The sequence below is a fragment of the Anomaloglossus baeobatrachus genome, chromosome 5 (assembly GCF_048569485.1).
Source record: "Anomaloglossus baeobatrachus isolate aAnoBae1 chromosome 5, aAnoBae1.hap1, whole genome shotgun sequence".
NCBI classification, from domain to species: Eukaryota; Metazoa; Chordata; class Amphibia; order Anura; family Aromobatidae; genus Anomaloglossus; species Anomaloglossus baeobatrachus.
The window spans coordinates 264,816,133-264,833,556 of NC_134357.1; the positions used below are offsets into that span (position 1 = coordinate 264,816,133).

Here is a 17,424-nt window from a genome sequence, read left to right on the forward strand (position 1 = left end):
GTGTGTGTGCATTATATATGTATGTGTCTGTGTATAAGTGTGATATGTGTGTGTTTGGGTGCACTATATACGTACCATTTCTATTCATTTTTTCACATCTATACTCATTCGGCTGTGCCACGCCATTTGCACTACTTTCTGACAACACTGAAAATGGAGGAACTTCCTCTTTCTCTCCTAGTCACATCACTTCCTTGCAAAACGCAGGGCAGTGATGTACACTATGTCACGAAAAACGTGAAATAACGCAGGAATAAAGCAGGAATAACGCAGGAAAACGCAGGAATAACGCAGGAAAATACACATAACTTGCTACCTGCATTATTCCTGCGCTATTTCATGATTACATTACAGTCAATGGAGTGAATAACGCAGTTAGCTGCAGAAAAGAAGTGACATGCTCATTCTTTTTCTTAAGAAAATCTACTGAAAGAATTTTCTTAAGAAAAAAACGCAGTGTGTTCCCAGAATTTTTTTTGTCATAGGTTTGGCTGGGGAATGTCTGCAGAAAGGTTACAAGAATTTCTCAAGAAATTTCTGCAGCAAAAACGCACGAAAAACGCGGGTAAAAAATGCAGTGTGTGAACATAGCCTTATTAGTATGCGTGCAAACGTGGCTCTGGTACATGTGAAAACGGACACCACACATCATTGAATTACTGGAGACATGGAGGTCTGAAGGAGGCCTTAGTGAGCAGCCTGATGTCCAAGATGCGAGGTGTTTATTTGTTGCTATGTGAAAGTAAAGTTAGTGGAGTGAAAGTTATTGCTGTTCAACCATCTAAACCAGAAGAATATGATCCCAAAAGATTTCTTAATGAGTTATATTTAGATACTAGCTGTACTACCCGGCTTCGCCCAGGTTAATAACTGTTGTTAACAAAATAGAATGTATTAACAAAAATTTATTGTGCACACAAAAACCACAAAACAAATAGATAGAAATGTAATTTTTAAAAAAAGCCAAAAACTAAGCTAATAGAAGCATTTCACAACATATATTTCAACACCACAGATATTCCACACAGATTTAACTAAATTGGCCAAGTAATGTGCTCCGTCTGTCTCTTTCCAGGTCTGTCTCTTTTCCCGTCTGTCTCTTTCCCCGTCTGTCTCTTTCCCCGTCTGCCTGTTTCTCTTTTTTTGTCTGTCTCTATCTCTCTCTTTCTAGGTCTGTCTCTTTCCCAGGTCTGTCTCTTTCCCCATCTGTCTCTTTCCCCGTCTGTCTGTCTCTGTCTGTCTCTTTCCCTGTCTGTCTCTATTTCTCTGACTCTTTCCCCGTCTGTCTCTATCAAAGGTCTGTATCTTTCCCCATCTATCTTTGTCTGTCTCTCTGGCTGTCTCCTCCTTCCCTGTCTGCCTGTCTCTGTCCCTGTCTGCATATCTGCCTGTCTCTTTCCCCGTCTGTCTCTTTCCCCATCTGTCTCTTTCCCCGTCTGTCTCTTTCCAGGTCTGTCTCTTTCCCGGTCTGTTTCTCTGTCTCTTTCCCCGTCTGTCTCTTTCCAGGTCTCTCTCTTTCCAGGTCTGTCTCTTTCCAGCTTACAACACTATCCCACAATGTTAATCATAGGATAGGTTAATCCTATGATTAACATTGTGGGATAGTGTTGTAAGCTATAGTTTTGGAGTGATGCTCTATGATATTTGGACAAATTTTGCATTGAACTGTCTCTTTCCAGGTCTGTCTCTTTCCCTGTCTGTCTCTATCTCTCTGTCTCTTTCCCTGTCTTTCTCTCTGTCTGTCTCTCTCTATCCGTCTCCCCACCGACATCTTATTACCTCACATATAAGCTTCTTATACTATGAATGTCTTTTGTTCCTATAGCAACCAATCACAGCTCCTACTAATAACCGGTAGTTCCAGGCTCCATGGACTTTAATGGAGGCATGTTTTTTGGAGAGTAACTCTAAAGCGCGGGGTTAAATTTTCCTGTCAAAACATAGTCTACGACATTCCCTGGGTCACATGAGGTGTCTGTGCAAAATTTCGTGATTGTAAATGCGACGGTGCGGATACACTTTTCGTTTTACTTTTTCCCCATTATGTAGATAGGGGCAAAATTGATTGGTAAATTGGAACGCGCGGGGTTAAAAATTCACCTCACAACATAGCCTATGACGCCCTAGGGGTCCAGATGTGTGAGTGTGCAAAATTTTGTGGCTGTAGCTGCGACGGTGCAGATGCCAATTCCGGACACACACACACACACATTCAGCTTTATATATTAGGGTATGTGCGCACGTTGCTTTTTACCTGCTTTTTACCTGCTTTTTCTTCTGCGCTGTTTAATGCCAAAATGGATGTGTTCTTCTATTCAAGCAAAGTCTATGGGAATTTGGGTTTCTTGTTCACACTATGTTGTTCAAAATGCTGCCTTTTTGTGGCAGAACTTTGGTCAAAAACTCAGCTTTTCAAAGAAGCAACATGTCAATTGTTTTTGCCATTTGGGTTTTGCACTGCAAAGCTGAGTTTTTGACCAAAGTTCTGCCACAAAAAGGCAGCATTTTGAACAACATAGTGTGAACAAGAAACCCAAATTCCCATAGACTTTGCTTGAATAGAAGAACACATCCATTTTGGCATTAAACAGCGCAGAAGAAAAAGCAGCAAAAAAGCAGGTAAAAAGCAGGTAAAAAGCAACGTGCGCACATACCCTTAGATTGTGTTTTTGCAAAACGTAAGACTGTTTAACTAAAACACACCACTTTATCTAGGTGATGGGTCCTCACTAAGGTCCACTCATTTTCAATATTTGAACGTGGCTTTCAGGCATAGAACGTTTAGGGTCTTGGGTGATATCCAGAGGTCGTGTTAGGGGTGCTTCACACACAGCGAGCTCGCTGCCGAGATCGCTGCTGAGTCACGCTTTTTGTGACGCAGCAGTGACCTCATTAGCGATCTCGCTGTGTGTGACACTGAGCAGCGATCTGGCCCCTGCTGCGAGATCGCTGCTCGTTACACACAGCCCTGGTTCGTTTTCTTCAAAGGCGCTCTCCCGCTGTGACACACAGATCGCTGTGTGTGACAGCGAGAGAGCGACAAATGAAGCGAGCAGGGAGCAGGAGCCGACGTCTGGCAGCTGCGGAGGCTGGCAACTAAGATAAACATCGGGTAACCAAGGTGGTTACCCGATATTTACCTTAGTTACCAGCCTCCGCAGCTCTCACGCTGCCTGTGCTGCCGGCTCTGGCTCTCTGCACATGTAGCTGCTGTACACATCGGGTTAATTAACCCGATGTGTACTGTAGCTAGGAGAGCAAGGAGCCAGCGCTCAGTGTGCGCGGCTCCCTGCTCCCTGCACACACAGCTAAGCGGTGTGCGCTGGTAACTAATGTAAACATCGGGTAACCATACCCGATGTTTACCTTAGTTACCAGTGTCCGCAGCTTCCAGACGCCGGCTCCGTGCAAGCGCAGCGTCGCTTGCACGTCGCTGCTGGCTGGGGGCTGTTCACTGGTCGCTGGTGAGATCTGCCTGTTTGACAGCTCACCAGCGACCATGTAGCGATGCAGCAGCGATCCTGACCAGGTCAGATCGCTGGTCGGATCGCTGCTGCATCGCTAAAGTGTGAAGGTACCCTTAGCAGCAGACAGTGGAGTCAGCCCCCACTTGTGGACACATCTAACTATTCTGCTCTGTGACCTTGAGCTCTGCATACTTCCGATGCTTACTTTGTGTGGAGGGGTGGGCTGTGTTCCTGGATGTCTTCTCTGCTAAACACTGAGCTGACAGAACTGAACACGTGACCTCCTTGCTGGTTTTTAACCCTTTGGGTCTGCATAGTCAGATTCAGTGGCGTAACTTGAAGATCATGGGCCTCAATGCAAAGGATCCGACAGGGCCCTCAACTATTGCAAGTCTTTACCAGCAGTGGTCTTTTCATATAGACCAAAGAGGACTTTTGGGGCCCCTAGGCTCCTGGGTGCGATTTGTAATCCCTGCATCTATTGTGTAGTTACACCCCTGGTCAGATTGCTTAACCAGTACATCTAAAGCCCCGTCACACACAGAGATAAATCTGCGGCAGATCTGTGGTTGCAGTGAAATTGTGGACAATCAGTGCCAAGTTTGTGGCTGTGTACAAATGGAACAATATGTCCATGATTTTACTGCAACCATAGATCTGCCAAAGATTTATCTCTGTGTGTGACGGGGCCTTAAGGCTAGGTTCACATTTCCGCTAAATTGTATCAGTCACAATCCGCGGCTATGGTAAACAACGCAATCCGTTTAGCGGATTCCGTTGTGTCCCATAGACTTGTATTAGTGGCGGATTGCGACTGATTACCTTGCGTTGCATCCGCTGCGCCGCGGTCAGCCATTTTTGGACTGACCGTCGGGCGGAAACAACGCAGAATGTAATGTTTTTCGGGCCGTCAAAATTAACGCACCGCACAGGAATCGGTTGCCATCAGTCAAGCTTGTAATGTTTGTTCATGGTGCTGGATTCCGTCGTAATCCGTCTTACGACGGAATCCAGCGCTGGATTCCGTTATGCTCTACTGAGCATGCCCAGCAGGTTTGGCACACCCACTGGGCTGTCCCAAACACAAATGGATCATGACTGATCCGTTAAAAAACGGACGCAGAGTGGATGTAATGGACGCAACGGATCAATTTTTTCACAGGATTCCTGTGAAAGAAATCCTGTGAAAAACACATCTGTTGCGTCAGTTGACATCTAAAAAAGTACTGATCCATTGCTGACGGTCCTGACGGATTTAAAACAACGTAAATGTGAACCTAGCTTTAGCCTAATATGTGATGCTGTCTACTGTGCTGTTGTATCTAAGGGCTCATTCAGACAACCGTTCGAATTGAGCACTTCCGTGTGCCATCAGTTCCTACAAAAAAACACATGGGATGCCATATGTCTGTTCCGTTATTATGGAACTTGTCCTATTCTGTTCCGCAAATGCGAACCGTGACACAATACAAGTCAATGGGTCCGCAAAATCCCTGGAAGCCACACGAAAAGACTTTCGTGTGGCTTCCGTCTATCAGTGCCCCTGCAGTCTATATCAAACTCCCCCACCAGCCCCGCAGCGGCTCACAGCAGTGTGCGAGCAGCTGCAGGGATGACGAGTGCTGCTGTCAGGAGGTTAGCAAAGTTCAGTACCTGCGATGATGAAGTCCACTGAACTCATGTCGTCAACACTCGTCACTGGGTTCTATGCCCACTGCAATGTCACCTCAAGTCTCGGGAGTGGCCCGAGGTTGTGACTAGCGGGGATGTCACGGGCCTCTCGCGATACTTCGCGTGATAACCCGGCGGCCATTGAACTCAGTGACAAATGCTGTCGTTACTAGTTTAGCGGAGTTCATCACTGCAGGTAATGTACCTAGCTAACCTCATGACGTCGGTGCACATAATACCCTGCAGTGACCTGGCCTAATCTAATGATCTTAGCTCAGGTCACTGCACTGCTCTCCCAGCCAATGGGGACAATTCTGTTCTTCATTGACTGGGGCAGTGAGTATGGATCGTCGTGGGACCCCCTTATGACGCTAGACCCAAATTTGTTTTTTTCCTTTCAATAAATTGGTGAAAGAAGGAATGTGTTGGGGAGAGTTTATAAAATAAATATAAATTATAACAAATAAAAATTTGTTTGTCGTCTATTTTTTTTTATTACTGACTGGGTTAGTGATGTCAGGTATCTGATAGATGCCGTGACATCACTAATGCCAGGGCTTGATGCCAGGTGACATTACACAGCTGGTATCTACCCCATATATTACCCCATTTGTCAAAGCACCAGGGCAATGGGATGAGCTGGGGCAAATCGCCTGGATTGGCGCATCTAATGGTGGCGCCAATCCTGGGGCAGCTGCGGCCTGCTATTTTTAGGCTGGGAAGTGTCCAATAATTGTGGACCTCCCTAGTCTGAGAATAGCAGACCACAGCTGTCTGCTTTACCTTGGCTAGTGATCTAATTTGGTGGGGACCCCATGTTATTTTTTTTTAATTACTTTATTATTTTTCGCTATGTACAAGGCTAAACACCCTTTAGTGCCACAAAATGCAGGTGAGTGGGACATTATATATGTCTTTCTTATCTATCTATCTATCTAGCTATCTTACTTTATAGCTTTTGACTGTATGTAACCCTCGTTCCGTTTTTTTTGCTGTTCGCAAAAAAAACTTGGAAGGCACATGTATGGCACATGGACCATATATGAAATGGAATGGATGCCGATGTCACATGGATACATCCGTAGAAAAACAGGATCGTTTTTTGCGGACCCCAAGAACGGGACTGTCGTGTGAATGTGTTGAGGAGAGCCATAAAATGAAATACTTAACCTCTTGACAAGGGATTGTGGGAAATATGTCGATTTGCCTTACATAATTCAGGTTTCAGATCATACACATGACACAGATATAAAGATGGCCGCCATTTCCTGTTATCCACACCTTGCTTGGAATGCAAGGAATGTCCAGATGAAAGAAGACCACCATATAAGGGAAGACCCCTGGTCAAGCTAGAAGACATCACAGACCAAACCATCAGCATGGATCCACTAAATGACGTCCCTCCCATCATCATGGTTTCATCCACTGGAGTCAGACCTGCCCATCAACAGCAACACGGATCTCCTCATTCGCTAGCCCATGAACTGTCCCACTAAATGGGCATATCTGAACTTGTGTACGCCCCTAGCCTATATCAGAGGACGCATGAGTCTCCTCTGTCTGTTTTGATGCCATCTTTACTGTGACCAAGAAGAGACTTCATATCCGACTGTGTCTGGTGTGAATTCTTTTATGCATGCACTTGGTATATACCAATTCGGCCAGGCAGTAGGCAACTAGTGATCTCTGGTTAAGAGTTCACCTTAACAAATGTACCCTAAGCCTAACATGTAAAACACTGTCTACTCAACCAGTATTTATAAGCCTATCATGACTGACACTTTCAGATTAGTTGATATATCTAAAGCTGACCATACACATTAGATAGCTGTCAGTCAAACAATCCTTCATCTGACAATTCTATCTCTTGACTCCCCATACACAGGAACACTCAGCCAATTGGACTGTCCCGAATTCTCTATGAAAAAGCCGCTAACAGAATCGGCCATTAAAATACAATAAGACAGATCCTTCTCTCCCCCAATATCACCTTGCAGGATAGCAAGGAGGCCCCAATACACATTAGATGGTTGGCCGATCACAATGAAAAAGACTTTTATCTAATGGATATGGGGGCTTTAAGTCTGGGACATTTAATATGTTAAAGGAAATCTGTTAGCAGGTTTATATTATGTAATCTGAGAGCAGCATGATGTAGGTAGTCAGACCCTAATTCCAGCAATGTGACACTTACAAGGCTGTGTGTTGCTGTTTCATTAAAATAATTGTTTTCTCAGCAGCAGATTATTATTAGAGAACTAGGTATCCCATGCCTTCTAGTCAACTGTTCTGTATAACCCCACCCCTACCACTGATTAGCCGCTTTAATTTAAACACAGAACAGCTACCAATGAGTGTGGTTATTCAGAGCACAACATTCAGAGTACTACTAGATCTGCGGCAGGGAAATAGTAACTGTATCACAATAATAACATGCAGTCAAGTAAGTGACACATCTCTGGTATCAAGGTGAGGAAAATAATTATTTGATACACTGCCGATTTTGCAAGTACTCCCATCTACAAAGAATGGAGAGGTCTGTAATTTTTATCGTAGGTACCTTCAAAAGTGACAGACAGAATAAAAAAAATCCAGAAAATAGCACTGAATAATTTTTAAATAATTTGCATTTTATTGCATGAAATAAGTATTTGATACAATAGAAAAACAGAACTTAATATTTGGTGCAGAAACCTTTGTTTGCAATTACAGAGGTCAAATGTTTCCTGTAGTTCTTGATCAAGATTGCACACACTGCAGCAGGGATTTTGGTCCACTCCTCCAGACAGATCTTCTCCAGATCTTTTAGTTTTCAGGGCTGTCACTGGGCAAAATTGAGTTTCAGCTCCCTCCAAAGATTTTCTATCGGTATCAAGTCTGGTGACTAGTTAGGCCACTTCCAGGATCTTGAAATGCTTCTTACAGAGCTACTCCTTACTTTCACTGGCTGTGTGTTTCATGTGATTGTCATCCGTGTCAGCCACGACCCATCATCAATGATGTTACTGATGGAAGAAGGTTGTTGGTCAAAATCTCGACATACATGAGCCCATCCATCCTCCCTTCAATATGGTTGTCATGTCCCCTTTTCAGATAAGCATCCCCAAATTATGATGTTTCCACCCCCACGCTTCACGGTTGGGATGGTGTTTAAGGGGTTGCACTCATCCTTCTTCTTCCTCCAAACACAGCAAGTAAAGTTGATACCAAAAAGTTCTATTTTTGTCTCATCTGAACATATGACCTTCTTCCATGCCTCCTTTGGATCATGCAAATGGTGATTGGCAAACTTCAAACATGGACATGTCATGGCGTTAGCAGGGGAACAATGGCATGCCCTGCAGGATTTTAATCCATGACGGCGTAGTGTGTTACTAACAGTAATCTTTGATACTGTGGTCCCAGCTCTCTTCAGGTCATTGACCAGGTCCACCAGGTCCAGGTGTGTAGTTCTGGGCTGATTCCGGACCTTTCTCAGAATCATCCTTACCCCATGAGGTGATATTTTGCATGGAGCCCCAGACCCAGTAGATTGGCATATCTAATAATTCTTCCATTTTCTAATAATTGTACCAATAGTTGTTGCCTTCTCTCCAAGCTGCTTGTATATTGCCCTGTAGCCCATCCCAGACTTGTGCAGGTCTACAATTTGGTCCCTGGTGTCCTTAGACAGCTCTTTGGTCTTGGCCATAGTGGAGAGGTTGGCGTGTGATTTTGTAGACACATATCTTTAAGGCTGGTTTCACACATCCGGCTTTTCGCCGGTTTGCCGTATTCGGCGCACGCCAGTACAGTATATACAGTACAATGGCAGTGCCGAAACGTCCGGGTCACATGCTCCGGTCACATGACAGCATGTGACCGACGCTTGTCACGCTGCCATTGTACTGTATACACTGTACTGGCGTGCGCCGAATCCGGCAAACCAGCGAAAAGCCAGATGTGTGAAACCAGCCTTATACAGGTATCAAATTCAAACAGGTGCAATTAATACAGGTAATAAGTGCGGACTAGGAGGGCTTCTTAAAGGACAAATAACAGGCCTGTGAGAGCCAGAGTTCTTGGTGATTAGTAGGTGATCAAATACTTACTTCATGCAATAAAATGCAAATTAATTCTTTAATAATTATACAATGTGATTTTCTTGATTTTTTTTTTCATTCTGTCTGTCAGAGTTGAAGTGTGCCTACGATAAAAATTACAGATCTCTCCATTCTTTTACGTGGGAAAAAATGCAAAATCGGCAGTGTATCAAATACTTATTTTCCCCACTGTAGTAAAAACCTGGTTATAAATTCCCTTTAATGTTCAAGTAACTTTTTAAATAAGCAGACATTGTAGGAGAAGGTAATAATATGAGCTTGCCTTATCACATGTACTTATTTGGTTTCTTTAAGGTACGCACACATCTAATGTGGAACCGGAAAAACCAAGGAAGGAATAAGAGATGACAGCGCCCACCATGTGGAGGATGTAGGGTAGGTGGAGACATTCACTTGAAGAAAGATCATTTTGGATTGAGGTCATCCATAGAAGGGAACTTTTTACTGTAATCTGCAATTGGCCTCTCTGAGCAGTTCACAAGTCCATTGTCTGTCTTCAGCCCATGAGCAGAGCTTGTTCACAAAAACGTCCCATGCTAGCTATTCCCGTTTTCTCCCGACGTCTCCATTGAGCCATTTCTTATGTTGTAATGACCCTTAAAAGAAAAAAAGGCCAGATTTGTGTTTTCAAGTGGTCCATGCATACCATGTTACAGTGAAATGGCAAAATAATCTAGAATTTAAAAATGTTTTAATTATTTTTTTTCTACATTTTTAATATTAAATTTATCTTTCTATTATTATTTTTATTTTTCTTAAGTTAACCTCTTATCAACAAATTTTTTTATACTTAATAGAGCAGCATGACGTAGGCAAGGAGATTCTGAATCCAACGATGTATCACTTAGATACTGGCTGCAGCAATTCTGACAGAATCTGACTTTTTTGCTTTCGTCATGTAACTGAGCCCAGGGAGCTACTCCCGCCCTCACCAATCTCTCAATATAGATTGTTCATTGACAGTGAGTTATCAATAAGGGAAGGTGGTGTTTCGGACTGCCAAACATGCGAGTTTCTAGTCCTGTAATGATAAGCGTCCTGTTGCTTAAACAAGCATAGGCAATAAACAAAAGATTGGATTGTGAATAAACAGCCATGCCTGAACTTTCTGTGTTAACACTTGCAGCATGCTGGCTTCAGCTTATGCAGCAAAAACCTGCTGACAGATTCCCTTAAATGACTAGACGCTTTGCAGATTTTTCAACCCATGCTATGTAAATGGCTATACCTTTTTTTTTCTGCTGTGAAAGCATTGTCACATGGTCACCAAGATCAATAGAGACAGCGGCACTCATTGATGACTGTGTATACAGTCATATATTAATAAAAATAAAGTAATACTGTTTGGTTTTCTCTACCTGGTGCCCAGCTGTCTCTTACAATTAATTCAATGGGCAACTGCTATTCTACAGCGCCCTCTTACATCTGCAAAAAAACCCTCCCAGCCCCTCCTGTGATGTATATGCCCCTAGCCCAACCTGTGATGCATATGCTCCAGCCCCTCCTGTGATGTATATGTTACCAGCCCCACCTGTGATGTATATGCTCCCAGCCCCTCCCGTGATGTGTATGCTCCCAGGCCCTCCTGTGATGTATATGCCCCTAGCCACTCCTGTGATGTACAGTATATGCTTTCAGCCCCTACTGTAATGTATATGCCCCAGTCCCTCCTGTGATGTAGATACTCCAGCCCTTCCTGTGATATATATGCCTCCAACCCCTCCTGTGATATATATGCCCCCAGCCCCTCCTGTGATGTATATGCCCCAGCCTCTCCTGTGATGTCTGATCAGCCGGGGTCCGACACCCTGCACCCCCGCCGATCATCTATTTTCGGTCCCGGTGGCAGCAGCAGACAGCCGGAAGTGCTCAGGTCCAAAGCTGCTCCGCCTTTTGATAGCGGCCGTTGTTGGGTACTGCACATCCACCTCCTATTGATTAGAATGGGATACGGCTGTTCAGTACTCGGCCATAGCCACTATCAAAAGATGGAGCAGCTCCAAAAATGAGCATTTCCATCTATCTGCTGCCGCTGCCAGGACTGGTAACAGCTGATTGGCGGGGGTGCGGCCAATCAGACATTGATAACCTATCCTAATGATAGGCCATCAATATAAAAGTAGTGGACAACCTCTTTATGTTAGATATTATTTCTTTAAATTAATATTAAGTACTAGTTATTTTCATTTATTGTTTATTTTTAATGATTTTATGTATTTTATTATTATTTTTAATGATTTTATGTTGTATTATTGTGTATTTTATTTTGTATCATTATTTTTAATGATTTTATTATGTGTTATAATATTAACAATATTAATTATGCTATTTATTTTTATTATTTTTTTTATCTTTTCTCAGACTCTCAAGATTTGGAAAATGTTATCGATCCACAATTTGCCTATGAGTCTATATATATTTTGCTTTTACTTATTACGAAAGTTTGGAATTCTGATATCTCCGATCTTATTTAATCAAGAAGTGAAAGGGAGATGCCTTATTGCAAATATGTCCCTCTTGATATCTGCCAAACAGAACTAGGATTCTACCATTAAGCCTATTAACCAAAACATTTCCAAAGAGAGTGCCTACTATATTACATTTTCCATGTGCCTTATTAATATTCTTTGGATTAAAGGTGTTGTCCGGGACTGTGATATTGATTACTTATTTTCGTTCATTCTTGAGTACTGCATCTCAGATCACATTCAGTTTACTGAGAGCGCGGTACCCAAGAATGGCGGCAGCACAGTGCTCCACAGTGTGCTGTTCTGGCTCCATAGTCTGTGTACATCCAGATGCTGCGGCTCAAGGTATTGACTGATTGTTGGGGTGCCAAACTGGTAAAGTTCAGTCTATGTAAAACCCTTTAATATTGCATAATATAAGGTTAAATATCAGCCTTATATTAAAAGTTCTCCAGGATATAACATTGATGGTGTTTCCTAAGTTTGATGATCAATGTATTATTGGAGAGGTAGGGGATTCTCAATTCTCAGAGACCTCCTACATCTATACGAGTAAAGAGATGATCCACCACAAAGCCAAGTAGCCACGGCAATGTAAAACTTTGACAGAAGGCTTTTTCTAAATACCTTCCGATGTCCATTCTGCCTGTGAGCTGCGCTATCGCTATCCACTCATCTCCATCACATGTCCGGTTATGTCACGTCAACTTCCGGAATTGGAAGTTGACCCGGCGTCACCGTGGCAGGACCCAGTCTCCGTGAGTGACTGAGCTGTGGGCGGAATTTCATTGCATGTCACAACTCTTCATCTCACGCATTCCTGCCTTCACCGCAGAGCGCCGTAAGCACGAGCGATGCACAACCTACTGTGTGGCTTACTTTACTTTTGCACCAAAAATTACATGTTCTACAAAAAAAACCAAAACTCTTGCACCAATTTTAGTTAGAAATCTATTAATAATAAATTTATTACAGAATAACACATAATATTACCAATCAACCGAGGAGTGGGGGCCCTGATCACAGGCTTGCAAGTTCGGTCAAAATAGGGGGGATGGTAAAAGTGCAAAGTTTGTATTTTATGGTCCATCTATATGTTTTACATAAGTGTGTGCTTGTAAAGCCTCATAAACCGGTCACCAACCAGCATCTGTATACAGTATATCCAAATACAAAGTGCTACGGAGTGTCTTGGGGGAGTGGGAAATAGATGATATAAGGGACCAGATTAGTAAAGGAGTGTAATATGTCTACCTAAATATATGTATTTATAGGGTACGCTTACTGAATTAGGTGCATCTTATTCCTGCATACAGACTAGTATGTAAATCTACGGTCTTAATGAGTCGGGCCCAAGAATTTCAAGAAGCACTCCCATTATTTTTTTTTTTATTAAATGTGTATATTGTAGTGTGAGTGTATTATTACACTCACCTACCACCGCATTTTCCAGGGTCCAGAGCGGTTCCGCTATTATACTGAGTGATGTCACCGCCATGCTGACTAGCCGGCTAACTCCATGCTCTATTCATGAGCCAGAAGTCTCTATTACGATGAATGCCTAAGGAATCTCGTTCTGTCGCAGAGCACAGTGGTGTGACCTGGAGAGTCCGCAGAGCGGTGACATCACTGAGATGAGGAGCAGAATGGCTCTGGATCCTGAAGAAGATGGCACTAACTGAGTATATTAATACACTGACACTAGACTACATGAATGTACACATGCATATAATGGAAAAAAACATTGGACATAGCTGAAAGTTAATCACTTGAATTTTGTATGAAAAATCCTGATGTGTGACACTTGCCTTATTGTAATAAACATATTTAGCGTGCATATGCCAATGTCGTCTTTTTCCTTTGAGTTGAATACTTGTATGTGCTTTACCATGATACAGTGAAGGAGACAAAGGCATTTCTATTACATATAGGTGCGGTTTTCACAATACCATCCACATCTTGGACTGCAATTTGCCGCCATATTTTAGCCTATCAGTAGAGCTTTTTTCACCTACACAATAAAAACAACAAAGGTTTATTATCTTGTGGCAATGGTTCTTCTCAAGAGATGGGATATGTTAGCAAGTGAACAGTCAGTTCTTTATGATAATTGTGTTGGAAAAAATAAAAAAAATAGCAACAAAAAGAGGATAATATCCTCCAAAAATTAAATATTACTCACAGCAAGTTGGGCTGCAGTGTGTACATCGACCAGGCCAAAAACTAGTACTCTAGCAGGATACAGCTAAACCCCCACTAAAGTGGAAGCATCACAGGTGCAGGAGGAGCAAATCACACACACACCTCCATGGAATGGAGGGGGGCGAATGCTAGATGATAAAACTGCACACTAGTGGCTTGCATAGAGCGCTGTTCACACTTGCAGATGCACAGTCACAAGCCCGCAGCCTATTAGGTGATGCCTATACTATTAAATCAGGGGGCTGCCAAGCCGTACCCCACTGTGTATCATCCACGGACAGACACTCTACAATACAAGGCCCAAACAAGCATGAGGTCCCGTGACGAGGGTGTAGGCTTACGTTTTATGGCCATAAATACCAACAAAAACCTCATATTTTTTTGTTTGTACAGGATACAGCCAGGCCCCTTTCTGTTGGGCCTTGCATTGCAGAGTGTCTGTCCGTGCATGATACACAGTGGGGTACGGCTTGGAAGCCCGCCTGATCTAATAGTATGGGCATCACCTAATAGAATGCCGGTTTGTGACTGTGTTATCTGCATGTGTGAACAGCACTCTATGCAAGCCACTAGTGTGCAGTTTTATCATCTAGCATTCACCTCCCCTCCATTCCATGGAGGTGTGTGTGTGATCTGCTTCTCCTGCACCTGTGATGCTTCCACATTAGTGGGGGTTTAGCTGTATCCTGGTAGAGCATTAGTTTTTGGCCTGGGCGATGTACACACTGCAGCCCAACTTGCTGTGAGTAATACTTAATTGTGTTGGAAGAATGAAAAGTGGATCTGATACTTTGACGGCAGCCATGATAGATAGATGAGTTAGGGTATGTGCACACAACAACTTTAAGATGCCAGCAGAACTGCTGACTTTTCCAAGGCAAACACGCTTTAGTAGGGGCGGGGCGATGTAGCCGACCAGAGAGGACGCATGGGAAGAGAGCTCCTATAATCCTGATCTTATCCTGGCCATTTACACCCGGTTACCTGATCCATTTACTCACTGACCTGCTGCTGTGACAGGAGACACCATCTGGAGGCTGCAGATTCCCACTGGAGCTATTCCCTGACTCCTGCACGGCGTTGCTGGATCTCCTGAGGCTGGAGAGTGTGGAACAGCAGCCATCTTCCCTACAGCATGCATTTCCACAGTGAGCAGCAGAGCATGACTCCGGAGAGCAGTGAGGAGTGACAGATTTATGGCCAGAGGTGAAGACCCAGGAGTGGTGAGCACAGGGAGTTAATCCCTTAGCTGTGTAACTGGCAGTCAGTGTGCAGCAGGGGCCGGTGGTTGTGTGGGAGACTTTAACCCATAGAGTGCTGGAGGGTCTGGAGTGTGTGCCTTGCAAAACGGGCCCTGCAGATTCTTCCTGACACATGAAAACAAATAAGTGGCACATATTGAAGTCCCCACGCTGCGCAGGCCTGCATCATCCTGATAAATACACCCTGAGTGCTGTGCTGCCCTGGGACTCCCTTCATTCTTATTATCCACCATATAAGTGGCTGTTTTCCGGCTCTCTGGACGTGGTGAGTAAGTGGAGACAGACATATTACTAAATATACATTATAAAGGCACAGATTCAGACGCACGGGGGCACGATAAGAGAGGGGTGCAGAATCAGCAAATCCCCAGTGTATCAATATGAGTCCCCCTAAACAAAGTGGAGCTATTGACAAACTTAAGGAGTTCGCAAGGGGTGGTCAGGCAGATGCCCCTAAAGCCAAGAGAAATACCACCCCAAAAGGTCAGGCACTATTGGATGACGGGTCAGAGGATAAAGATGATTTAACCCTGAGGCAGGTGTATGAACAGCTTCTACAAGCAATTTCTACAAGCAACAGCTCCCTCACAGGGAAAATTGAGCAGGTACATTCAGAGGTGGGCCTCCTGCGTCAGGACATCCTTGAGGACCCGAACAGCGGAAGTCGAGACGCGAGTGTCTGAACTTGAGGATCAAACTGTAACACTCAAAACAAAAATGACCACAATGGCTGGATCGGCAAATGCATGGCGCCAGAAAGCAGACGATCTGGAGAACCGCATGCGTCGAAACAATATACGAATCATAGGACTGCCAGAGCGCTCGGAAGGTCAGCATCCGGAACAATTCCTGGAGGAGTGGCTGAAATGTAATCTCGGAGATGAGTTCTCCTCGACATTTGCGGTGGAGAGGGCGCACAGAGTTCCAACGAGGCCTCCTATTCCAGGCGCGCCACCACGTCCCTTTTTAGCAAGGATGCTCAACTACAGAGATAGAGACACAGCACTCCGTCTGGCCCGACAGAAGAGCCCACTCATGTTCAATAATGCTGCGCTCTCGATCTTTCCGGACTTTTCGGTGGACCTCCAGAAACAGAGGGCCCACTTCATGGAGGTGAAGAAAAAATTAAGGGAGCGGAACATCATCTACTCTATGCTGTACCCTGCCCGGCTCCGCATAGTGCATGAAGGGTCGCCTCTGTTTTTTACTACACCTGCTGAGGCTGAGGACTGGCTACAGGTACACCCGAAACCTAAGGGGCAGAAGCAATGAGATTACTTTCCTAGGTGACATTTTCTGTACCCCCTGGCGACCCTCTTCTTCCATGGTTGCTTGAAGCCCCCTTTGGAGACAGATGGGACTTTCCCGTGCCTCGAGTGATGGAGGAATTGGCCAGGAATTGGTTCTTGTGAAATGGGAGCCCTATCTTGTGCACCCTTATACCACCTATACCAGGACACTGTATTCAGTGGTGGTATCCCCATTGATGTTTGAAATGTTTTACAGGACTTATCGGAAAGGTCCTGAAGTTCGATATTGGTTCTTTATGTTTACAGCTGCAATTGCATTAACTTTATTTCTTTGCAGGGACAGGCTTATTACTGTTGGAGGGTTAACCACACTTACTTGCAGGGCAGAAAACGTCTTATACCTGGGATCCTGGTTCTATAAAAAGATGTATGTAATATGGGGTCAGAGCTAATATTTATGACCTGGAATGTCAGAGGCCTTAAATCGCCCAAAAAACGTATTAAGGTATTCTCACAAATTAAGCAAGTCAAGGCCCAACTGGTGGTACTGGTAGAGACTCACCTCACACGGGACACAGCCAGACTAGTAAACAAACCGTGGGTACAATGGTCGGCACATGCGTTCCACACCAGCTACTCCAGGGGTGTCTCTCTATTGGTCCATAGACATATCCGTTGGGAAGTGAAGGTGGTGAGGCGTGACCCGGAGGGGCGATTTGTGTTTATATATGCGTCTATGAACTCTAGAGATTATGTGCTGTTATGTATTTACAACCCCCCGCCAGCTCGCATCTCCATTCTTAAACAAGCAATGAGCTTTGCCCTCAATTATCCAGATGCGTATGTGTTATGTATGGGGGATTTTAATTATGTGATGAATGAGGAGCAGGACAGGTTTCGGATGGATGGAGGGGGACAACATTCGGCCACACACTTGACTGATTTGCAGCAATGCGCGGAGGGAGGTGGGTGGATTGACCTTTGGCAACTCCGGCATCCTA

General features: G+C 44.1%; 1 long non-coding RNA gene across 1 annotated transcript in view; it reads left to right on the forward strand.

Moving 5' to 3' along the window:
• LOC142311232 (uncharacterized) overlaps window positions 1-13,570 on the forward strand; it is a 62,313-nt gene extending 48,743 nt beyond the window's left edge. The window contains exons 3-4 of the long non-coding RNA XR_012754249.1: window positions 9,536-9,616; window positions 11,603-13,570. This is a non-coding gene — a long non-coding RNA (uncharacterized LOC142311232). The remainder of the gene's footprint in view (window positions 1-9,535; window positions 9,617-11,602) is intronic.
• Window positions 13,571-17,424: the final 3,854 nt, after the last annotated feature.